The 24,706-nt window shown below is 44.5% G+C and overlaps 1 long non-coding RNA gene across 6 annotated transcripts in view; it reads left to right on the forward strand.

Annotated features, from left to right (window-relative positions):
* The window catches only part of LOC310847531, a 38,812-nt gene extending 29,644 nt beyond the window's left edge, over window positions 1-9,168 (forward strand). For 3 of the 6 annotated variants that reach the window (XR_014565862.1, XR_014565863.1, XR_014565866.1), the window contains 2 exons: window positions 515-2,467; window positions 2,508-2,593. This is a non-coding gene — a long non-coding RNA (uncharacterized lncRNA). Of the gene's footprint in view, window positions 1-514; window positions 2,468-2,507; window positions 2,594-5,161; window positions 5,581-9,046 lie in introns of those variants that run through there. The other 3 variants (XR_014565867.1, XR_014565864.1, XR_014565865.1) reach the window with 3 other exon arrangements.
* Window positions 9,169-24,706: the final 15,538 nt, after the last annotated feature.

A 24,706-nucleotide genomic window follows, 5' to 3' on the forward strand; every position in this document is an offset into this window, starting at 1 on the left:
GAAGAGGCATGGCTAACTTTATATGTCCATCTCTTCCCACAGTTCCAAAGACAAGTGATGTAAATGCAGGGAGCAGGGCTGTCCTGAGACATTTTGTTGCCTTAAGCAAAGAACAAGATGACACACACACACACACACACCAATTTTCACACACAGAAGCTCAAGAGTATCTTCCACTGCACCTGTAGGCAACAGACTAGCTTATGGAGGCCACAGTGACCTCCAATATCTAGTCAACACTCTGTCGCTCAGCATGGTCTGCTGCCTAAGGCCTCTCTCTATGTCTCAAGGTAGGGTTGGCACCTGCAAGGAGATATGTGCAGTTTGTATCTGCCATGCAGGAGCCACCCATCTCGCCCTTGGGATGAGATCTGGATTGAAGAACAGGGAGCCCTATATGGTTGTCCTCTTGAGTCATGGTGTTCCTCAGTGAAGCTAGCCCAAGCAGATGAGAGAAAACACCCTTCCTTAACCAGATGTTAGCCTCACTCAATGATCTTTGTTTCCTTTCCAGAGCTTGATGCACTTGAACATCAGGAACGCTGCATGAACACTGGAGGACTTGGCCAAGGTGTGCCTTGGGGTGGAGGAGTTACAGCTAGACTTATCATTGTGGACAGTCATGAGGGAAACAGGTGGCCAAGGATGGGCAGTCCAAGATTAGCTCAGCCTATGCCAGGCTAACAGGTTGTTCACCCTGAAGAGCCACACCGGAGTCAGCAGCATTACAGAACCAGTGCATGGAGGCTGTGGGCTGCCCAGATGACGAGAACCCCCACCCGGCCTCACAGACGTGGTCTAAAGGAAAGCAGAGCGATACGTTTGGCACCACCTTGGCTGCCAGAGTTGCCAAAAGGATGTAAATAAGGTGCATCCAACCATCTTAGGGACTCTCACTGTATAGGACTACCAGTTTAAATATAAAGCTTCTGTGCAGCTATCTTGGAGTTTTCTATTGCCGGGGTCTTTAACCCTTTGTAAACACAATGTTATCTTTATAGGAGCAGCATGTACATGATACTGCAAGAAATTAAGTTGGCTGTCGTTTCTTTGACAAACGATGCAAGAAAATGAATAAACAACACTGATGCATCTTGGTTCAATCCAGTGTTGACAGCCGACATGCATAACCAGTTGCGATGACATGCACAGTGTCAAGTTATTGTTGCTGAGTTTCTAGGGCAGTTCACAGTTCCAAGAGGACATCCTGCCCTTCTTTATTTGGTCGCTGAACATGACGAAGGATGACAATTCTGGAAACTCAAAGCGAAGATTTTCGCAGGGAACTGCTGTTTCCTTAATGGTCTGGGTAATTATTATTCAACCTTCTCTCTCAAGGTATCTGGAGAGATCAGAGCTGCTGATGCCAGAGGCAGCTAAGGATAATACTTCTCAGCGCTGGCCCTTCCGCAAGGATATGTCTATGGAAATAATCCACCTTCCCTTCAGTGGGATTGTTTGCCATTAAATATACATGCAAGGCCTTGCCTTCTCCTTGATTAGACAAGGCAATTTAACATTATGTTTTTCATTGCAGAGACGCAAGCATCAGCATCTTATCTGGCCCCGCAGTGCGATCAAACAACTGATGTTAAAATAAAAAATAAAAATCAAGGACCTTGTCCAGGTATTTGAGCCGTACCTCTCTTCTGTAGAGTTTTCATTTGCTCTTTGAAAAGAGCACCCTGACATCTCTCTCGTTTGAAAAGCCACATGAAATATTCCCTCTTTCTCCCCACCCCCTCACCACGCAATGTGCTTACATTGGATCAGCAAGAGTTGCAAGCACAGAGTGCCACACCAGCATTTGCAAGGATTTGCTGCAGGCTTCTCATCCATTTCCAGTGACTTAAGCATCTCTTCACTTCTAGGGTGGTGAGCCCATCGTTTTTAAAATGGCAGATCTCAGGAAGTGAGCAGGAAACCAGAACAATGCTGATTGCTAGAATCATCGCTAAATGAACATAGAGGAAAGCAGGATGAAACCCACAAGGTCAGCGAGGTTTAGGGGTACAGTGGTACCTTGGGTTAAGAACTTAATTCATTCCGGAGGTCTGTTCTTAACCTGAAACTGTTCTTAACCTGAAGCACCACTTTAGCTAATGGGATCTCTTGCTGCTGCGCCGCCACTGCATGATTTCTGTTCTCATCCTGAAGCAAAGTTCTTAACTCGAGGTAATATTTCTGGGTTAGCGGAGTCTGTAACCTGAAGCGTATGTAACCTGAATCATATGTAACCTGAGGTACCACTGTATATGCCAAAAGCAAAGTATAGGCCAAAGACAGTGAAATTTGCAGGCTGCAGAGGACAACTGAGCAAGATGCCCTTTGGCATCACCACCCCAATTCTTGGCATCACTGTCACTCTTCCAGTGTTGCTCCACTGGAGCAGCCGTACATATGAAAGGGATCTAGGGGGTCTTTGTAGACCACCAGCTTAATTAACATGGGTCAACAGTGTGCTGCAGTAGCAAAAGAGAGAGAGAGAGAGAGAGAGAGAGAGAGAGAGAGAGAGAGAAGAAGAAGCTAATGCAATTCTTGGCTGCATCAACAGAAGTATAGTGTCCCTACCAAGGGAAGTAATAGTACCACTTGGTCAGACCATACCTGGAACATTGTGTCCAGTTTGGGGTACCACAATTTAAGAAGGATATTGACAATATGGAACATGTGAAGAGGAGGGTAACCAATATGATCAAGGGAACCAAGCCTTAAAAGGAATGGTTGAGGGAGCTGTGTTTGTTTAGCCTGGAAAAGAGGAGATGAAGAGGAGATATAATAGCCAGCAGGACCTGTTGAATTGCTTTTGGTGTTCATCTCTATGACATACTGGTTTCTGAAATTTATCTGCTGCCACCTTTTGTTTTTTAACCTTTAATCATATAAAAATAAGGTGTTATTAGCATTATTCTAATGGAAAGGTAAGTTATAAATGTTTTTTTTATCATCTAACATTTGATAACTGGATTTTGAAAGTTTCATTTTATGAGCAGCAGCACAGCTGAGTCAATTACCTTGGAATCAGAAAGTTTCAGTTTTACCATAACTATGTTCAGGGTCTCCAACAATGAGCTGCAAAATCTGAATTAAAAAAACAGTGAGAGAGAGAGAGAGACATAGACAACATGTTGTAGCTGGTGTTAGCTAATGGGGAACTAGACCCCTAATATGCAGTGATAAATGCCATTGTGGTTCTGAAAACTATCTGTCAGACTTGAGCTCCTTCCCTTAAGAAAAGCATTTATGCTCCTTAGGTTTCAGCAAGTGCCCTCTGCTGTTTTAGATTGGTGCTATCAGCATGTTACTCTTTCTTCGGCATTAGTGCATCTGTGGCAAGTGTGGCATAGCAGAGGATACCCTTCAAAGTGATCTTATCCTAAGCTCCAAAGGTGCTTGGTGCTAAATTCTGTTTCGTTTATGCAAGGGATCCAAGCCACATTCTGCAAGGTGGAGAGACATGCTGCTGTTTGCATGCAAATTGGATTGGATGGGAACTTCTGGGCTGGTAGAAGATTTTTTTATTTTTTTAAGGCCAGCATTGCCAAGAAGTGCCTTTGTAGGGGAGCAGCTGTGTAAGCATTGTGGTAGTACACTGTGAAGGGGGGGAAGGTTGCTTCAGTGATAGAGGTTATGCTTTCCATACAGAAGGTCCCAGGTTCAAACTGCAGCATGTCTGGTTTAAAAGATCAGGTAGCATATGATGGGAAAGGTATCTTTCTGAGACCCCTGGAGAAATGCTACCAACGATCCTATGCCAGATAGAAAAATCATCTAACCTGGCAGGAGGCCGCTTCCTGTAATCCTATGACAGGAGTGGGGACTTTGTCACTGAACTACAACTTCCAAGGGCGATGGGTGCTGCGGTTCAGCAATCTCTGGAGACCAAAGGTTCCCCCCATCTGCCCTATGGAGTACCTGGCCCTTGAAGACACTGGTGGTGGGAGAGGACAAAGTTAATTTAAACTTGCTAGTGTTGGGTGCAGAAAGTTGAGTGTTTCATCACTCGTCGTGATGAAAAAGCTGCTAGCCAGCCATGGCCCATCTCAGCCACATGGTTGACATAGTACAACCAACAAGAAAAGACTCTCAGCTATAAAAAGTTGTGGAAAGCATTTGGGGAAATGCAATATATTCCTCCACCAGAATTGCTCCCCTGTGAAAAGACACCTAGATCCCGCATGATTAGCCACTGCATCTATTGATTGATTTCTGTACACTGAGCATGTGGAAATACACTTTTTGCCACCTGCGGCCTCGCTTACTGGAGTCGTGGCCCCAGCAAGGGTGGGCAGAGTTTCATGGGGGCATTGCCCAATGGGATACCACCACCCAAAGCGGCGGCCTGATTCAGGCATTTATACATAAGAGTAAAAGCATCATGGAACCAAGGAAAGGAGCCATGCTGAGTTGTCCATTCACTGAGTAGATCCCTGCCCCCTGTGTCTGCATGTTCAGCAGAAATGTCTGCGTGAAGGACTTGTATATGGAAATGCCCTCTTCCTACAAACACTTGCCCTGTACGCAGAAGGCATTCCTCATTTGGGAGGCGGGACTACGTGGCACAGTCCATAACGTGTTGTTTCACTCATAAACCCACTACCTGAATAGGACTAGTGCAATATTAGACATCAGAAGCAAGCCCTTCTGACTTCAGCAGGCCGTACTCCCAAGTATGCTTATACAGGATTTCAGCCTAAGAGTGGCTTCACATGGCCATAGGATGGTTAAAAAAAGTGGGCATTTTGCATCCTGAACGTGATCAAAACCATATTATAAAGGAGACAGGGATATGTATAGGCTGTTTAGAAAGAATATTAGAATGAAAAGGTGATAATCCTATTTAATAGTTGTGGGGTTGTTTTTTCTAAGATGAAAACTTCAATTAACAGGGAAAGCTAAATTATACAGGGGCATGGGGAAATGTTAATTTTTTTTAAAAAAAACACCACACACACATGTAAAATGAGCTTGTCATTTCCTGCAGGGAATGAGGGTGGGGGGGGGGGACCAGACAAAAATAAGTGAAGTTTGATCTGTTTTGCTGTACTGTTTCATCTGAAAAACACAGACTGAAATCTTGCTGACAGATTCAGGGCACACCTTCCAGCAGTTAAAAGTGGTGAGTACTCCACAATGATGCTTCCCATTTTCTTCCATGCAGTTAACGACTTGCATGACCTCTCTGTCTACACCTCCTGAAAAAGGATTCCAGGACACCTTGCAAACCAAACCAACGTGCCCTTTTCCCAGTCCCACCTCTGCTGAGCGGCACGGCAACTCAAACTTTCCTCGATCTCTTTTTTATTGCCTCTTAATTTGTTTCCCAGCCTCTAATCCTGCTTTACCTGTTTTTCCTCTGTTAAAAAAAATAATAATGCTACCCTGCCTGTGACACAGCAACAACTATTTGCTTTGCCTTTTTCACTCTTTCAATCCTGCAAATAAGTGAGACGGAAACCTTCATTAAAATGCAAGTGTACACCTGATAATGACTCCACTCGCCAGCTAATTTAACCCTGTAACCTTAGAAGAGCAGGTGGAAGCAATCTGGACAATGACAAAGATGGTGCCTTATAGGTTATACCCTATACCCGGAACTCACCATGCAAGCCTCCCTTGTTCTCTTGTAATGGCAATGGTGCCCACCTGAGAGATGCTGGAACTGAGTTCCGACTGGAAAAAGAAGCCCTGGTTATACCTCCCTATTCTACAGTAGTGATTTCCAACATCTGTGTTGTGAGAAAACTGTTCATGTGCTTTGAGAAATGTGTTCGTTAAATCATTGCCTATCAAAGTAAGTGTGGTGCATTGGTTAGCAGAGGAAGCAAATGGGACACTGGCCCACCAACCTTAGCCTGTGCTCAGCAAGCCCCAACCTGCCTGCCCTCTTCCTTACAAACAGCTGGAGATGTGTGTGGCTGCACTTACTGCTAGTCTCCCTGCCTTCTGCCCCGGCCCTACCAGTCCTAATGGGCATCAGCCACCACTGGAGGTTAGAACAAGAATGACGTATCTCCAGGCTTCTCCATTCAGCCCTTGGTATTCTCCTTGGGCAATATCCACTCTTCCTTGGTCCTGGTCTGAACCCTCCTCAAGTGCTGGAATTGTTCTTTTACTCTTTTTACTGCCTGGATAGTTCAGTTGGTTAGAGCATGGTGCTGATAGCACTAAGGTTGCAGGTTCGATCTCCGCGTGGAACAGCTGTATATCTCTGCATCACAGGCGGTTGGACTACATGATCAACTCTTTGCGTAACAATAAAAATCTTTGCCTATAATGCTGGTGGTTGAAAATATCACAGGGAATCTTGCTGTCGGCCAGCTAAATCTGTGGAAAGAGCCCAACACTTTCCACTCTCATTCCCTTTACAAAGGCCTAAACTTGGGGGGGGGGGGGCAGAGGAACCTTGATATTCAACAAAGCAGATGAGGAGACAAATCATATGAGAAAATCTTGAGGCACTGGGTATGTCTGTCCTATGGAACAGATGATTAAAGGGCAATATATGTTGACCATTTTCAGATACTTAATAAGGTAACAGTAGAGGAGGGAAAATAATTGTTCTCTCTGTACAGCAATAATTTTTTTAAAGCGTTTTAACTGACTGAAAAGTTAACACAGGGATCCACCTCTGTGTTCTGGGAGTGCTGGAAATAACAGGCTTTATGCTTAAAGAGGCCCACCCAGACTGGAAAGTTTAATGTCTTGGACATATTGCATTCATCCAGCAAAACTGCTCAGTACTTTATGGAACGGATCTGCCAGACGGCTGATTTAGACACTTACCCAGTCCAATAATATTCTCAACATTGTGGACGGATACAGTCATGGCATCAGCACTTGAGATCCTTGGGCAGAATCAGCGGCCCAGATCCACTACCCTGACAGGGCCCACAGCCAATGCCTTCCCTAGTTTTTTTTAGTGCCAAGCAGCTGGCTCTAGCCACCATTTTGATTTCCACAACCAGCACTGAACCACTGATATACTGTTGTTGTTTAGTCGTTTAGTCATGTCCAACTCTTCGTGACTCCATGGACCAGAGCACGCCAGGCACTCCAGTCTTCCACTGCCTCCCGCAGTTTGGTCAAACTCATGCTGGTAGCTTCGAGAACACTGTCCAATCATCTTGTCCTCTGTCGTCCCCTTCTCCTTGTGTCCTCAATCTTTCCCAACATCAGGGTCTTTTCCAGGGAGTCTTCTCTTCTCATGAGGTGGCCAAAGTATTGGAGCCTCAGCTTCAGGATCTGTCCTAGTGAACTATTCATTTACTGCATTTGCTATTGTTTAAAATAAAACCTATTTGGGAAAGAAACTACATGTACTTTTGCCATTCTTATGAACATTTCTTGTTTGTTTACAGACAATTGCCTTGGTGATATAATCTTGCGTCGATTGCAGTAGTCACTGTATCACCACTCTGTTCATTGTTTTACCATGTAAACCTGCCAGGGTCCACTGACAAAGAAAACTTTCCCCAAGGCCCTTGAGTCCTCTTTGTGGAATAACCAGCCTCATATAACCAACATGTTTAAGTCTAATTAACATATGAAGGGGTTAATACCATAGAGTAAGCTGTTCTGCCAGGCTTAGCTATGTCCACTTCCCCTCACCTTGGGAGGAACTAGGTAACTAGGAACTATTGTTCTCTCCCAGTCTACCCGAGGAGCTAAGTGTGTGAAGATGCCTGGCTCTCACAAGCCACTCTTAAGTTCCTATGCCAATAATTTAGGAACTTTCACTACTTTGAAAACCATTTTTAACTTACCAAACGTGTGGTCTTTTTCTATGCTAGGGGAAGAGGGAGGTTTTGGAACTCACAAAGGCATATTTTAAAGGTCCGACAGCCTGTGTTTCCTACATATTTTGAGATATTAAATATCTCTTATGGGTTCTCTCATCAAAGAGTGCTTGCCCCTAACTTGGATCTTGGCATCCAAGGTTTCCCTGTTTATACTGTTTCCCAGCTTGAACCAACACTCTCACTGCTATTTTTCTAGAAAAAAAGATGCCGAAACTCACCATGAAAACCTCCTTTGTTCTCTCATCACAGCAATGGTGCCCACCTGAGAGGTGCCAGCACTGGGTTCCGGTGAGTTCTGGCTGGGGAAAAGTCCTGACAGCACTCACCAGGAGGCAGCACTTGTTTTGCTGCTAATGGCACCCATCTTGTGCTGCCACTATAGCACTTTTTAGCAATGTATGGGTACCTCATATTTTACCAAGAAAAGCCGCTGTGCATAAATAACATAACATAACATAACATAACATAACAACAACATAACAACATAACACAACACAACACAACAACACAACAACACAACACAACATAACATGCTGGGATAGCTCAGTCAGTAGAGCACGAGACTCTTAATCTCAAGGTTGTATTAGACTAAATGACCCTTGTGGTCCCTTCCCATTCTACAGTTCTATTATTCTATAACATATGGCACAGGCCCGGTTGACATGATGTTTTCCCCTCAGACAATTGTTCGGACAGTACTGATACTATAGCATTCAAAGCATCTGAAAGAATATCCATCTATACATTGTGACCCTTCTCAGAGAAATACTCCAAACAACGTCTCTCTTACAAATGAGAGGCCACTTTTATGCAACCTCCATGTGGAGCAGAGGCAGGATGCTCCTTCACTATGCAATAGGAATCATTGGGCTGGGTGAGTAGGTAAACAAGCCCATGGATACTATAAAATGGGGGAAGGAGGTCAAACCTTGTTCAGTGTAAGGGCCACATCCCCTTCTGGCCAGCCTTCCAGGAGTGATGTACTAGTGATGGGCAGGGCCACAGGCAAAACTGGCCAGAGCCATGTATGTAATTTTTACCTTTATACCATAGGCTAGTTCAGTGACGTAGCATGGGGGGTGCAGGGGGGGCTGGCCGCACGGGCGCAACATCTGGGGTTAGGATTGGGGGCGCAAATCCACGGGTTAGGGGGCGCAAATTACTTGCCTTGCCCCGGGTGCTGACAACCCACGCTACGCCACTGGGCTAGTTCCTTCACACACACCTCTTTATTTTTCATCCAGGCAAGCAAAAGGCATTTTCAGAGGACACATTGCAGCCAGGCGAAACCAACATATCAAGATGCAAAGCAGAGCCTGGTAAACTGCGGCATGACCTGGGAAGAGCAGGGTGTGACTGGGGAGGGTCTCAAGGGCCAGAGAGAAAGGCCTGGGGGGCCTGCACCTCAAATAGGGATGGGAGACGCTGACAATTTTGGTGTCTCTCTTGACTGGAGACATTGCATTCAGAGAAGAGCAGATTTTGAAGGAAAGCTGTGTTTCATTTCTTAGCATGAAATTTGGAAATTGCTATTAGGTAAAAGGTAAAGGGACCCCTGACCATTAGGTCCAGTTGCGGACAACTCTGGGGTTGCGGCACTCATCTCGCTTTATTGGCCGAGGGAGCCGGCGTACAACTTCCGGGCCGTGGCCAGCATGACTAAGCCGCTTCTGGTGATCCAGAGCAGCGCACGGAAACACCTTCCCGCCGGAGCGGTACCTATTTATCTACTTGAACTTTGACATGCTTTCGAACTGCTAGGTTGGCAGGAGCAGGGACCGAGCAACGGGAGCTCACCCCGTCGTGGGGATTCGAACCGCCGACCTTCTGATCGGCAAGTCCTAGGCTCTGTGGTTTAACCTATAGCACCATCCGCGTCCCTTTCTATTAGGTAGTTTTGCCTTTAAATGCAATCAGAGCTGAATTTATCCCCCATGCCTAGTCCCATCTCCCTTAAGTACTTAGCAATGCCCCTGCTTTTTGGTTATATTAAATGGCCATCTGCAGCTAGGTTTTTGCATATAGCCTGTCACCTAATGGGCTGTTAAGTCTGAATTACTGGTTTTGATTGCAGAAGGCTACTCCAAGCTACTGGAATATGTGCCTAGGTAGAAGCAGAGGATGTAGTTTTTGCAGTATGACACTGGGAGAGAGTAATGAAAATAACCTTTGAGTTGAGAGTTTACTGGGAAGGTCGCTAGGAGGTTTCTGGCTGGCAAGAATTGGCCTTTGTGTGTGCAAGTGCTTTTCGGGGACGGGTGCTGGCTTGTACTAGAACTACCTATGCACATTTACTTCTTATCCACTCATGAGGCACGTTTGTAAAATCTATAGACATTTTTAAAGCCCCACAAATCTCTGTTCACATGGGAACTGACCTTTTAAAAGGTGACTCCAGAAATAAAATAAATAATCAGATGGCAAAACTTCTATGTAAGATAACAATATTCTTTGCTTCAGAGTGAATGACAATGAGTTTGGGCTAAATAACCCAGCAGCATATCAAATCCTCAGGACAGAGACTGTGTCTTCTTGTAATGAGTCTTCTGCGCCAAATGCAAATAGAATGTATCATTTGTTGGTTAAGCTCAACGGTGCCTAATAACGGAAAACAATGAGATCAGAATTGCAAATCTGCCTTAGGCTGTGTATCATTTTTAACCACTAATCACTCACAGGATGAATTACTATTGTTGTTGTTGTTATTGTTATTATTAATGTAGGTAAAGGTAAAGGACCCCTGGATGGTTAAGTCCAGTCAAAAGCTCATCTCGCTTCAGCCGAGAGAGCTGGTGTTTGTTCAGAGACAGCTTTCTGGGTCTTGTGGCCAGCAGGACTAAACCGCTTCTGGCACAACGGGACACCAGGGCAGAAGCCAGACTTAACTGTCCTTTTACCTGTACTGTGACTGGCAGTCGAGGTTTCAGGAAGAGGTCCTTCCTACTTACTGGGCAACCCCACATTCTAGTATTATGGCATCTCAGGCTTCCTCCTAAAACCAGCTAACCAGGGAGGGAGGGAGCTCCTACAATGAAACACTCCCATATCTTACCTGCATTGTCCAAGGTAAGCAGAACATCTCAGGTGACTGCAAGCTGAAACCCCTGCTGTGGGAAGGTAATTTACCAGCCCTGCCTGAAGCAGGATCCTCTCCCTCCCCGAAACTTTTCTTTCCAAGTGCATTGAACTTACATGCCCAAGGGGACCCACAGCAGCGTTGGGTGCCCGGGGCGGCATGTGTGCCCTACTCCTGGGGGTAAGCCAGGGCAAGAGCTGCTTGGTTTTAAGCAATGAACACCATTAGAGCTGACCTCGCTTCAGCCTTAGAAAAAAGCCCACAAAGGTTACTTGTCTGCAGAGCAAGCAAACAAAATTGCTAGCTGCTAAGAGGGGAGTATCAATCAGATCTTTATTACGGTCATAGACCAGCATAAATAGGGTGAGGTCCAATCATTTAAAATCTATAAAACATTTTGGAAATCTAATGTTATTAAAACAGAAGGTATATGTTAAAGACTATAAGAAACTAAAAGAAGCTAAAATAATCTAAAAGAAGGGTTAGGAGCATTAAACGAATAAGGAAGAGCATAAAAGGTTAGTATATAAAAGGTTATGCCTATCAATTGACAAAGAAATTTACAAAGCACTCTGATATGAGTATTCATTAAATCTAGTTTGTGGCGCAGGTCATCATCCGATGAATTTTGAAGGCTGCTATGCAGAACCTGGCAACATTGTATGTTGTAGCATGGTTGGTGTATGAAAGTTGCAGGGAGGTATAGAATTGTCCTGTGCATCCTGGATACTTATGGAGTAGTGGGGAGATGAGGCTAATACAGATGTCTCTGTAATATAGGCGCTGGAGAAGCACATGCTCTGTTGTTTCTATTTGAAGAGGGGAGTAGCTTCTGTTTTCCAGGGAAGCCCATAGAGATGAGGAAACCTTCTACATTACAGGCAGGATACAAATCCAGACTAGTAGACTCTGAGAAGGCTAGTTAAAAAACAACCCACAGCCTCTGACCAAACAGTTGGGTATAGTTACTGAGGTAGGATTTCTCCCGAGTTTTCCCAGCACTAATGGACTACCTCTCCCCATATGAACTGACCCAGACCCTGTGATCATCCCCTGAGACCATTCTTCATGTGCCCACTACACAGGAGGCCCAGAGGGTGGCAACACAAGAATGGGCCTTTTCTGCAATGGCTCCCCTTTTGTGGAATGTTCTTCCTAGGGAGGCTTGCCAGAAGTCTTTGTTACATATCTTTAGGCAACAGACAAAAACATTTCTCTTTAGCCAGGCCTTTGGTTGATTGGACATTCTATGGCTTTTGTGGGTGATGAGTTATTGGTGTGTTTTGTACTTGTTTTATTATATATTTTGTGTTCTCATGTGGTGATTTTATGTTGCGAACTGCTCTGTGACCGTCAGGTGAAGTACAGTAAAAATTTGTATACAAATTTTAAAAATAACAATAAATAAATAAAATAATAATAATAATTCTGAAGATTTGCCTAGCTGAGCCCTTAATTATAGGAAGATTGCATAGTTACTTATCTCCTTGGCTTGGGGGGTCACATAACTCCATACTCCCTGTTATGTACTAAGCTTGGATCCTAGAACAATAGGCAGGTAGGATCCTAGAATGCAACAACTGATTGGCTTGCAGGAGAAGACCAATCAGGCTCCAAGAGGGAAGCAGAATCAGCCAATCAGACGGGACTCATTGTGTAAATAATGTATATAAAAGCCTGAGGTTTGGGGGGAAATTTAATCACTGTTTTACAAGCTGCAATAAAGAGCATGAAATCACTGCAGGACTCCGAGTATATTTCACTCCCCAACAATTCTCTGATTAAATTAGGAACATCCTAAGGAAAAGTGGGACTTTCCAGGATCAAATCAGAAACTGGGGCGGCTTCTGTACGTAAATCTGGGACTGTCCCTGGAAAATAGGGACACTTGGAGAATCTGCTTCTTTGCTGGCCATTTGTACAATAACAAAAAAAAAAAACCCCAACTGTTCTGCAGTTAAAGGCAAAGCTATGTGTAGTATGGTCCTGGGAGACCTGCCCCCCCACCAAAGCAAAGGGGCACCAAAGCAAACTAACCAGCTTTCTGCTCGTCTTCCTTTTCAAGATGTTGCTTGAGATCGACTCAGCTTTCCAGCACAGCAGGTACCTTTCATAATCAAAACACCCAGAAAGCTCTCCTTTGGATAGAAAAAGAACAAAGGAGGAACCTGCCCACCAGCAGAGGCATTTGGGGTGTGTGTCTTTCTTAACCTTTTTTTATGGACTCCTGCACTGCTCAGGAACCAGCTTTACCCGGGCTGACATCTCTCTCCACAGAAACATGAGTGGGAATGGCAGCTAGCAGGAGACCAGTTAGATCTCTTGCTTACTTCAGATGTGGCTGTCAGGAGAAAGATGAAAGTGCCATTTATGGCCCCAAACACCACCCCTGGATAATGAGCAAGCAGAAGCAACAACACAAAAGTTTCTCCATTTTTGTCTAAGGAGGAGGAGGAGGAGGAATGGACGCTTTAAGAAGAGGCTAAGCATCATTTGTATTCCCAATCTAAAAGATAACTGAACGGTGCCAACGTCACGGGAAAGAACAGCATCCGCCCAACACAACATGCGACAGAATGGCCAACCTTCAGAATAAATTATTTGTTTTTAAGGCTGTGCATGTCACTTGGCACTAACATCTAACCGGCAGCTAAGAAGTGTCTTAAGAAATAAGAAGGGACAGCAGAGAAAACAGAAGCTCAAAGACAGGCAAAGAGGGGAAGAGAGTCAGGCAAGGCATGTCGACAGCAAAGTTTTGATTCTATCAAATTTATTAGATGACAGGATAGAAGCTTGCCTACATGAGACTAGTCATCAAAAGCATACCTTGGCCCTATACAACATTACTGCTAATTATATTTGAAAGGATTCTTTAAAAGGCAATGCTTTTAATTGTTAGTATAGAATCCTTATATTAATCCCCACAACGGCCCTATGAACTAAATAATGAATATCCACATTCGGCTGTTAAGATTTTGGTGTAAAAGTGAAGTAACATTGTCAGTTTTCAGAAGGCTTCTTCTTAAGAACCAGCAGTGGATTTTTTTAAAAGGGTAATTGGAGATTTGACCTGTTATTTTGACAAGCAACATATTTCCTACATCTAATTATTATTAGCAATAATTGTTGTTTCAGTTTAGTTTAGTTTAAAAAAAAATAAAAAATCCAGAGAGGCAGTTAATGTCTTGACTGATCCCTCTTCTTGGTTATTTTTGCTCAGTGCAAAGAGTCACTTGTTATTTCAGTAGGAGATAATATGAAAATTGAGAGTGGCATACCCTCACAGAAAGGGTTCAGAAATCACCCTTATGCTTAGGATGAAGCTGTAACAATGTGAAATGTAGTTGTTTATAGAAGGCTGTCTTATACCAAGTCAGACCGTTGGTCCATCTGAAGCAATTTTGTCTACACTGACTGGATGTGGTCCTCAAGCAAACCTTCCAGGAGATGGTAAGGGGTGAGCCTGGGACCTCCTTCCTGGGCTCAAACCCTGAGCTTTGGTGCTTCATAAATACATCAGACCCCTTAGGAATACAGTAAAGTCTCAAGGTAAGAGAGATTTAAACAGAGAATGCAAAATAAAAAAAATATAAATGCTAATAATAGTTTGATGTACCATTACCACCCCACCCCAACCTCCCCCTCTTCCCCCCTCTTTTATTCCCAACCTAATACTGTATGCAACACTAATGTCTCACAACAAATGAAACTGATCTGTCGAAAACACAACTTGAAAAAAGAGACAGTCTGCCTATTTTTGTAAACTAAGAAATCGTTAATATTTTTAACAACAACAACAACAATAGTTTGGTGTGGGAAGTACGGTATGTTGCTTGTTAAAAAACAGGTCAAATGTCCAATTATTTTTATTTTAAATTTCCCTGCTTTTTCTCCAGAAGAAAAGTCTTCAGGAAACTGACAGCATTACTTCATTTTTACACCAAAATGTTAACAATCAAGTCTGGATATTTGTGATTTACTTCATGGGGCTGTTATGATCAATACAAGGATTTTATTTTTTAAAAAAATACAGATCTTATCAACCTGAATTCCCAGACCCTTTGTATTAAAGCTACATTTTCAGTGATCCCTTATACTGAACAATTTTTATTGAGTATTTCTGCACACACCACAATCTCCAAGCAGTAAGATTTCAAGGGTGGCATTGCAGGTCTCAGGTTTGGCTTCCTTGGAATGGAGGTTGCTGGAGACAGTGGGGTCTTTGATATAAGACATTGTTGTTGTTGTTGTTGTTTAGTCATTTAGTCATGTCCGACTCTTCGTGACCCCATGGACCAGAGCACGCCAGGCGCTCCTGTCTTCCACTGCCTCCCGCAGTTTGGTCAGACTCACGTTTGTAGCTTCGAGGACAGTGTCTAACCAGATATAAGACATAGAGAGAGGCAAAGCATAACATGGAAAGACTCACAGCATCAGCACTCCCCCATTAGGTTTTTGGATTCGGCACAGAGAGTAAACCAAGCCTTTCTCAGTTCTAGCTCAAAATATGAGATTGCCCCAGGTATTTTGTTACCTTGCACAATTGGTTCTGGTTTTTTTAGCAAGGAAGGGGAGAAAGAGCTATACATTTTACTGAGGCCCCATGGATAACCTCTTGACATACACGCTACCAGCTTTTGAGATTTCAACTGGGGATCTTTCAAGCCTATTTTTCCCGGCCAATAAGGGATAGAAGCTTGCTGTTATTCAAATGAGACTTTCTGAAGGCTAGATTCTGGAGTCCATCCTGCACTCCTTGTAGAAAGGCTTTGTATTTTCCATAGTACAATGCAATACACGTAGTGTGCTCCAAGAACGTGACACTCCCAGAAGCGACATATCTTGTAGGTAGATCATGGATCTGAGCCACACAGTTTTCTGGGCATGGGGGTTGGGCGGCACAATCCCACAGAAAAGCCTTTGCAGACAAGGAAAGATGCTTTGGGTCAGGAGGGGTCAGGAGGTGGGGCTTGTGTTGTGATCATGTGGGGAGATGTGACAAAATGTTAATGGGATCCGAAAAGATAAGATTTCTGTGAACAAGACTATTATTGGCCTTACAGGGTTTGGTTTTGTCTTTAACTGCTCCCCCAGGAACCACTTTCCTATTAGTCAGAGACAGAACAGTAGCTGTTCCTCTGACATATGTCAGCTCTGAGGTTGAACAGGAGAGCAACGATGCGGCTACTGGCATGTGTACCAACAGAGGCATTATTCTAACTTTATATCCAGAATGAACTGACAATCACCACACAGCAGATATTTTACACCCTAGTCTAGGTGCTATCCTACGGAGGGGGCATGTAAGAAACAGGGATTGTTTGTCCTTTGAAATGTTATTGTCATTCATTCCCATGAATAGATAGTACCTACCACATTGCTTCCCTCGAGAAATGCTACTGGTCTCTTCTTGTCTGTAGACACAGAGGCAGATGGGCCTAAGCTTAAATATTTAACTTCACCAGCTTTTTCCATTCATGGCTCAGTGGGAATGGTGAGCTTTTGACAGTTAGCCATTCTTGTATCAGTCTGGTCACTCTGGCCAGTTACCAGTATGGGAGCATAGGAGTCAATTTCCAGGGGCCAAGGAGTCTTTGCCCCTCTCAATAAAATATTTGACCGTGTTATGCGATTGATTATGCTGGGTGGGGCTTACCTCCCCCCCCCCAATATCTTATTCAAGTTGGCACCCCTGTATGGGAGTAAGTAAAACTCAGAACTCACTTGACAAAGAGGGTGTTTTATTGTTGTTGTTCATCCCAGCCTGAGAGGAGGAGGAGGAGGAGGAGGAGGAGGAGGAGGAGAAGAAGAAGAAGAAGAAGAAGAAGAAGAAGAAGAAGAAGAAGAAGAAGAAGAAGAAGAAGAAGAAGCAGCAGCAGCAGCAGCAGCAGCAGCAGCAGCAGCAGCAGCTTGGCCAAGGTGGGATTTCTGTTCCACAGAGAACTCCACCAAATTATGCCAACTGCAGAAATCATGACCTAGGAAGTATTTATACCCTTGTGAACTCATGAGCCAGGGATGGTGGGAACTGTACTTCAGAAACATATGGAAGGCACCACATTCACTACCACTGGTGTAAACCATTCCTCTTGAAGGCCCAAATCATAGAATGATCTCTTGCTTCTTTGGCTCTTGGCATTTCCCTTCTAGTCATGTTACCTGTGCATTTCTTAGCAATAGCTGTTGCAGTGTTGTCATCAACCTTGTGGTGACGGATACGTGTTAGGAAGCACCCGTTAAGATGCATATAACATTCCTGCTTACGTTACAAATTTGGTGTATGAAAAAATTTACTGGCACAACATCTCAAGAACAGAATAAACCATCATGTTTTGCTATCTCCAAAACAGATATTCTGGCGTAATTTCTTATTCATACCACAACTATAAAGCTGACCCAGCTATATAGCTCCTGGCTACGCATATTGTGATATCTCTCTTTTGTGTCATTTCCAGGGACGCTCCCTTACAGAAAAAAATTGCTTTACTGTACTCCTTTTATCCACTATGATGATGAAAGCCGGGACGGTCCTGTTTCTTTTTAAATGCTTCTAGCATATCATTGCACACCACCACAATCTCAGAGTGGTGCAAGATTCCAGGGATTACAGGCTCTTACCCGGGGTTAGGTTTCCTCGGAATGAAACTGTGGTGTCTTTATGATGTATGTTATATTTACACATATCTACAACCTGAGCCTATGATTGAGGGGCTCACAACATAAGGTCTTGCTTCTCCCATGGCCTCAGCCTTGGATTCAAACAGAAATCAAGCATGTCTCTCCCTCTCAGGCTTCTCCCTACAGCCTGCTTCTAGCCCAGCTCCTTCTAAGTACCAGTCAGTTGAGGGAGGGAGGCCCACCCATTGCCCCCTGGCACAGAACCATTTCCTTTGTCATGTTAACAACCCATACTTGTTGTTGTTTAGTCATTTAGTCTTGTCCGACTCTTTGTGACCCCATGGACCAGAGCACGCCAGGCACTCCAGTCTTCCATTGCCTCCCACAATTTGGTCAAACTCATGCTGGTAGCTTTGAGAACACTGTCCAACCATCTCATCCTCTGTCGCCCCCTTCTCCTTGTGCCCTCCATCTTTCCCAACATCAGGGTCTTTTCCAGGGAGTCTTCTCTTCTCATGAGGTGGCCAAAGTATTGGAGCCTCAGCTTCACGAACTGTCCTTCCAGTGAGCACTCAGGGCTGATTTCCTTAAGAATGGATAGGTTTGATCTTCTTGCAGTCCATAGGACTCTCAAGAGTCTCCTCCAGCACCATAATTCAACCCATACTTAGGGGGCCATTACCAAGAAGCTGGCCTGGCTATTCCAACAAATGAATCCTTCCTAGATCCTGGAATTAGAAGGGACTCAGGCGTACAGCTTAACACCCACCCACACCCCAGCAACTCAGTACAATATTGTGAGGCTCAGCTATCTTATGGGCTGGCTTGACATTTAGAAAACAACATGTCATTTGTCTTTGAGAGAAAACATGCTTTGAGCAGGCAACAAAGAAAATGTTAGCATAGCAAAGAATGCTATAAGCAACAAACACATCAAAGCCTTTCCTGAATGGGTGTTTGGGGAGGGAGGGAGAGATTATTCTGGGGGGAGTGGAGCACCCAGGTAACTTTTATGATAGAATGAAAGCTGGTTTACTTTGGAGAAAGGACCATAGCTTTGCATGCAGAAGTAGCAGGTTCAATCCCCAGTATCTCCAGGTGGGACTGGGAATGCCTCCTGCCTGAAAACCTGGAGAGTCACCACCAGACAGTGTGGACAACTCTGAGCTATACTAGTTTGACTCAGTATAAAGCAGCTTCCTATGTCCCCATATGAGTCCACCTGTCAAAGAGCGATCCAGCAGTAAATCACACTTTCAGAGCTGGAGTTAACTATTAGCAAAAGCACATATTCGCAGAACTTGGCTGAGTGTCAGGCCTAATGAACACAGTGGCTCATCTCCAATAGGTCCCCATGAAAGTACCCTCCTCCCGACAGCTGTCGATAAGTTTCCTTCTCACCAGGGCTTTCCCCAAGCAATCAGATACTGCGTCTGCGTGCAGCCTATCACTGCTCCGCCCTTTTCATGCCTCTTCTGGTTCTGGGAGACAAGGGGGATAGGGGAGTTTGTCACAGCAGCAGGGGGAGACTGTTGGGATACTGCCAGGGAGACATCGACCGTCACTGCCTCCAGCCGGACTCCGGACATCCATTGATCTCCCGTAGTTACAGTATCAGCGATTAGCGACACGAGCTCCAGAAATAGATTGCCACATTCCTGGGCTGATGCACACTCTATCAGCAGAATTCACACATAGCAAAAGTTGCACTCAGGAGGGTATCATTTAAAATGTTTATTCAGCGTTGGTCAGAACAAAGAACAAACATGACTGCCTACTAGCGTGTTCTAGCGCAGAGAGAGAAAACGAAAGCAATAGCAAACATAAACATCCTGTGAACTGGAAATACGCAGACTCTGTGACTCACAAGCCTGCTCCCTTTTAAGGTGGAACGGAAATATCCTAACATCGACACCCATGACTCTTCACCAGCCTAGCTCATCTCTGCCTCTTGGCCTCCCTCCCTGCTTACTCAGGAATCAAAAGTTTTGTGTCTCTTTTGTCAGAATTATATACTTTTTTGTGCATTCTGCAGAATCGGCTTGTGCCTCTGATTCTGGACTTCTCTCTCCCACAGACTCTCCCAGCTCACTAAACCCTGTTAGATCTTCAATTTTTGACACCTCATCTTCCCAGTCTTCTTTCTCTTCTCCCTCTGATCATCATCCTATCACCACTCCCTGGGCTCTGAGCCTTCTTCCCTTGGTGGTTCCCCCCACAATTCCTCTGCATCCACCACGTAAATGATTCAGCCTGACCAGGTAATAGTAAAAAAATATCCACACCAACCACACTTCGGTGTTCTTGGGTATACTGGCTCCACCACTCGCTTACAGCCTTCAGGGTCATGAGAGGAGGGCTGCTACACACAGGAATGTTGTCGGAAGTCCTCAGGTGCAAACCCTTGGCCTCCTGCACACCTATGCATGGTCAGGTGACGCACCGAAAGAGGACTGCTCTGTTTCTCTTTAAGCTTGATTGTGTGAAAGTTTCATTCAAAGCTGTTATGCTGAAGGAGAAGACCCTTAAACTGCTGTGTTTGATGTAGTGATCGCAAAGTTCCTGATCTAAAGATGGTCTGTGGTCATGCTTGTTCTTCCTTCTTGAACCCAGCACTTTGGCATTGCAAGATGCACCATCCTCCTCCTACAGACTTTGCCAATTCAAGGGCCATATTCTCTTTCTAGGCAACCTTCTGAGGGCCACATGCCTGTGGTGGGCAGAAGCAAAAGTGGGCGAATTTCTCTCTCACACACACCCCTCTCTATCCTCTGTGCAGGCGTTATCAGAGTTCAAGGCAGAAATAATCAAAGAAGGTGTGGCCTAGGGTGTGTGGGGGAGTGGCCTGGAGAGAGGGGGAGTGGCCTGGGAGGAGTTTCAAGAGCCAGAGAGAGTGCTGCAAGGACACATATAGCCTCCCAGGCCTGAGTTTCCCCAGGAATATATATTCAATGTCTAGGAACCCTGAGCTCCTGTGCTTGAATTAAAAGAGGACAAGGGGTGTGAACTGCCCCATTTTTTTGTGATGACTCCCCGAGGTGCAGTGTTTAGAAGGCTATGAGAGAGCCATGGTCTGGCTAAAACGGCTTGGGAAGCAGGAGCAGCCGCATGTTGTTTTCTTACCTGAGGTGAAGCAGCAAATAGTGCCCTCCCATCATGGAGCATAGTACCCAAGCCTCAGCTTCCGGAGACTGCATTGAGCTAGCTGTGTCTGCAAATACGTAAGGAAATATTGGAGGTGATCGTGTGCTGTTGCCAATCCCTTCTGTTGCCAATCTCTCTGTTGCCAATCCCTTCTGTCTATATCTTTTAGAATCTTGACTGTTAATGAGAAAGACACTTGAGTGTTTTCCTTCCTAAAATTGTCCAGCTGAAACAAACAAGAAAAAAATAGGGGAAGGGGTGCTTAGTTGGCACCACCAAACAACCAGAGGAGAACGGGCATGTGATTGTTGTGGATGGCAGGAAGGTCTCCCCTACCCTTTGTCCTGTAACTTCAGCACTGCTTTGCTCTGTTCCTTCCCATCACCACAGCAACTGGACTTACCTGGTGGCTTCCTGGAAGTCACATTGGGTTCGATGTTGAATTTTACCCAAGTCTGACACTCAAAAGGGAGTAATCCCCAAATCTGATAGCAGCCCTGTGCTCGTTTCATCTTTCTCTGTGACTTGTTCATCTGGGATACATCATAGGCACGTCTTTTGGTGCCATGCTCTCGTACAAGTCAGCTGGTCTCGTATAAGTCACTGCAAGCACCAGCTTGGGATCCAATCAGAAGCCAGGATGGCTTCTGTAAGTCTGGGATGTCCTGGGAAAATCAGGACACTTGAGGAGTATGCTGAAGGATGCAGTCACGTGTGCCAGTGCAGCCCAGCCTGAACTCACTAAAGAAGGATAGCTAAGTTTTGGTTCCTGTATTGATTTGGGAAGGGTGGATTACATATGTTTGCATTAAAATACAAAGCAAATAAAGTCCCCCTTCCCTGCCCATAACTCAAAGTCCAACTTCGCCTTCCAGCATGTTTGCCAGTATGCAGGAAGGCACAAGAATGGCTGACAAATAAGCAAAGCAGCACTGCCAAAAAATGGGCATATGGAGTAATTCGGGAAAGACAGTCCTCCTGAATGCACCTTAACTCTGCTTTTTCGAGAGTTAAGTGGTCATTTTAACCAGTGCTGACAAATGCTCCCTTGCCAATGTAAGAATGAGTTCAAGGGCCCACGATAGGTGTGGTACATCAGACATGAAATAAAGAAAAATCAGCAGACAAATATTTCCGGCATGCATACTTTCTATTCTGTTGTAAAAAAGAAAAAAAGAAAGAAATGTAACCCTATACAAATGCAAGTGTTTTTGTTCAAAACATCTAAGCTTTTTAACACTGCTTTCCTGTAAAGCAAAAAGGAAATGTCTAACGTTAAAATTACAACTTCTATTACACTGTGTATGGAGGTTTTATTTCCATTTGAATGACTTCAATTAGAATGAGTGTGTTCTGAGTATCTGATGGCAAGCCTGGGAAATATGTATATAAGGTTATGTGTTTGGAGAAGGCTGCGTCAAGCGAAAAGCCTATAATTGCTCATCAATGCTCTATAGCTGAGTAAGTTATCTGGCACGGGAGCTGTACCAGGAAATAGCAATCATACGATGCCTGCTCTGTATGTGGAGCTGGAAGATTTCCGAAGTCAGTTTTAACGTTCGTGAACGATGCGAGCTCAGTGGTTCGGAGGGAGGACATCTTACTCACAATTTTGCCATTTTGGATGTGCCAGCATGTCCCGCTTGTCAAAATCAGGCTGGGGCTGTGGGTGTCTGTACTGGAAGTCAATGATTTGGTAGGCTATGGGAGCAAAAATGCTGATGGGTGCAGTGAGAGTTAAGGGCTGGATGCTTGCTGAAGTGCAGCATGCGGAACCAGGCAAGGACACAAGGCTAGACTCCTGTGTACTGTATCATGTCTGAGCAAGCTAGAGGCTTCAACATTGCTAACCAATCATATTGGCCAATTTTGGACTGTGCTATTCCATTTTCTGCCTGTAGGCTGGGTGGCCTAAGCTAAGTTCATAATACTAGTTCAGGGGTCTCCAAGCTTTCCTTGCCTTGGGCTGGTGTCTCCAGCGACGATTGTGCGGCGGACAGGGGACCACGCCCCCGTACGCGCACACACATGCTATTTCTGGTGCACATCCAGGGAGGAGGAGGCCTGTGCACATGCACACAAGCTATTTCCGGTGCTCCTCCAACTTGGAAGTGGGTCCCCGTGCCGCGCCAGTAAGAGCAGGTGGCGGGGGTCGCCATGGGCCCAATAAACAAGTCCCCTGGGCTATAGGTTGGTGACCCATGTTCATCCCTTGACTCCAGGGAATCCTCAGACTTCCTGTATGGAAACAATGGCGTGTTTGGGAACAGTGGCAAAGATTTCTCAGCGCAAATTCTTTGGTGGGGAAACAACGCATTTAAACTGCTGTAAATCCACTATATGTTCATAATGTAAATAAGTTATTCACCGAGTTCTTAGGAAATCATGTTGATAATTATAATTGTTGTTTTCAGATTATCATTATTTACTGACTGTGGTCCAGAAAAAAAAAAACTTATTTATTGCAAATTAATAAACCCTCCCCCCCCCTTTTTACCTGTCTTGCTCCACGTGTATGAATAGAAAGTGAAGGTTTTTGATTTTTTTAAAAAAATCCACCTGTTTTTTGAAACATAAATTACATATGTAGAAGATGTTACCCAGTCAATTCTAATGAAATAACAATGAATTTTAATATATATATATATGTGCATATATATCTGGGCATGTTGTTTGGGGATGGGGGGAAAACCCACATTCACGACCGAGTTGATATGGTAGCTTACAACATGAAAAGTTGTGAGTTTATAGGATCTAGGGTTGCCATATTTCTAGAAGTAAAATTCAGAACACAAGAAATTCCGGACATATTGCAACCCTAGTACAATCACAATCCTAAATCCCACAGGGAGCCTATTTATGAGAGCTGGCTCCCTCCTGGACGGACCTTTCTCCTAGGTCTTCCACCTAAGCCAGAAGGCACTCATGGCCAATGAGCATCCAACTGAGGGGCAGGGCTAGTGAACGTGTCCTCACTTTTCTTCCTCAGACAACTGTAGCGGCATGAGGGGAGAATGCCTAGAAAGTACCTGTATGTGTTTCCTGGTTTTGTTCTACAGTGCAAAGCACTGAGCGTCCTCACACAGGGTTGCACTCCTCTCCTGCTTGCAGGTCACTGTGAGAACAGAATTCTGGATCTTTAGCCAGATCCAGCAAGGCTTTCTGTAAGCTCTTATTTTGGGGCCCATGCATCTCCACCTGCTGCGGATGTTAACTTCAGCCCAGTCTCAATGCAGAGAACCAATACAGAGAACCATGAACACAGGGCAAACTTGCTTATTTGCACTTCATTTTCTTCGGATTATTGAAGGTGCAAAACTAAAACTTACCTGCCTACCATATTCCACAGACCCTCCAGTGTCCCTATTTTCCAGGGACAGTCCTGGATTTACAGAAGCCATCCTGGTTTCTGGTTTGATCCAGGAATGTCCCACTTTTCCTTAGGATGTCTCTATTTTCATCAGAGAAATCTTGGAGGGTATGGAGTCATGCGACCTCCGAGCCAAGGAGAAATGGTAAGTACCGTATTTTTTGCTCTATAAGACTCACTGTTTCCCTCCTAAAAAGTAAGGGGAAATGTGTGTGCATCTTATGGAGCAAATGCAGGCTGCGCAGCTATCACAGAAGCCAGAACAACAAGAGGGATTGCTGCTTAAAGTGCGCAACGATCCCTCTTGCTGTTCTGGCTTCTGAGATTCAGAATATTTTTTTTCTTGTTTTCCTCCTCCAAAAACTAGGTGCGTCTTGTGGTCTGGTGCGTCTTATAGAGCAAAAAATAAGGTAACTATACAACCTTTAGAAGACATCTGAAGGCAGCTCTGTTTGGGGAAGTTTTTTATTTTTTTATGCTTTTATATATGTTGGAAGCAGCCTAGAGTGGCTGGGGCTGTTGTTGTTGTTGTTGTTGTTATGGAACAGGACTTCCCTATTTTCATCAGAGAAATGGTGGAGGGTATGTATTCCACTGTCTAACTTCTTCTTGCAGTTAGGATGCATCCCATCATAGCCAACATAACAGCTGTCATCGTATAATTTTCACATATTACTTCAACCTCCTGAGCCCTAT

Source organism: Podarcis gaigeae, assembly GCF_964106915.1.
Source record: "Podarcis gaigeae genome assembly, chromosome: 6".
In the NCBI taxonomy this organism is placed as follows: Eukaryota; Metazoa; Chordata; class Lepidosauria; order Squamata; family Lacertidae; genus Podarcis; species Podarcis gaigeae.